The sequence below is a fragment of the Mandrillus leucophaeus genome, unplaced genomic scaffold, assembly GCF_000951045.1.
Source record: "Mandrillus leucophaeus isolate KB7577 unplaced genomic scaffold, Mleu.le_1.0 Scaffold199, whole genome shotgun sequence".
NCBI lineage: Eukaryota > Metazoa > Chordata > Mammalia > Primates > Cercopithecidae > Mandrillus > Mandrillus leucophaeus.
In genome coordinates, this window is record NW_012102020.1 from 833856 (window position 1) to 834907 (window position 1052).

Here is a 1052-nt window from a genome sequence, read left to right on the forward strand (position 1 = left end):
GGCCAGGATGGTCTCGATCTCCTGACCTCGTGATCCGCCCGTCTCGGCCTCCCAAAGTGCTGGGATTATAGGCTTGAGCCACCGCGCCCGGCCAAATTCATCATTTTTTTTTGTTTTTTTTTCTTTCTTGATACAGAGTCTCAACTCTGTTGCTCAGGCTGGAGTGCAGTAGTGCAATCTCAGCTCACTGCAACCTCCGGCTCCTAGGCTGAAGTGATCCTCCTGCTTCAGCCTCCCGAGTAGCTGGGACCGTAGGCATGAGCCACCATGCCCAACTAATTTTTGTATGTTTTTGTAGAGATGGGGTTTCATCATGTTGCCCAGGCTGGTCTTGAAGTCCTTGGCTCAAGTGATTCTCCTGCCTCGGCCTCACCCTTGTTTCTTTCTTTCTTTCTTTCTTTCTTTTTTTTTTTTTTTTGGAGAAAGAGTTTTGTTCTTGTTGCTCAGGCTAGAGTGCAATGGCACAATCTTGGTTCACCGCAACCTCAGCCTCCCGGGATCAAGTGATTCTCCTGCCTCAGCTTTCTGAGTAGCTGGGATTATAGTCGCCCACCACCAAGCCAGGCTAATTTCTGTATTTTCAGTAGAGATGGGGTTTCACCATGTTGGCCAGGCTAGTCTCGAACTCCTGACCTCAGGTGGTCCACCCGCTTTGGCCTCCCAAACTGCTGGGATTACAGGCATGAGCCACTGTGCCTGGCCCCCTTGTTTCTTAATTGTAGCCCTCCAAGTCTTTCAACCAAGAACCTCGAGTGCTCATTTGGCCTCTACAGGCCTCTACCTCCAACAGGTACTGACTTTCAGAGCTTGTCTCCTCAGCATAAAACTTTGCTCTTCATATCATAGGCTTTTTCCTTAGCGTACTAGTTTCCTGTTGCTGCTGTAACAAATTATCACAAACCCAGTGCTTAAAATGGCACAAATATATTATTTTACAGTTCTGGAGGTCAGAAATCAAAATGGGTTTCATTGAACTGAAATGAAGATGTCAGCAGGGCTGCATTCCTTCTGGAGGCTCTAATAGAGAATCCATTTCCTTGTCTGTTCCAGTT

At 47.5% G+C, this 1052-nt stretch overlaps 1 protein-coding gene across 1 annotated transcript in view; it reads left to right on the plus strand.

Moving 5' to 3' along the window:
- Positions 1 to 1052, plus strand: part of TCTEX1D2 (Tctex1 domain containing 2) — a 35496-nt gene that overhangs the window by 17079 nt on the left and 17365 nt on the right. The window lies entirely within an intron of this gene.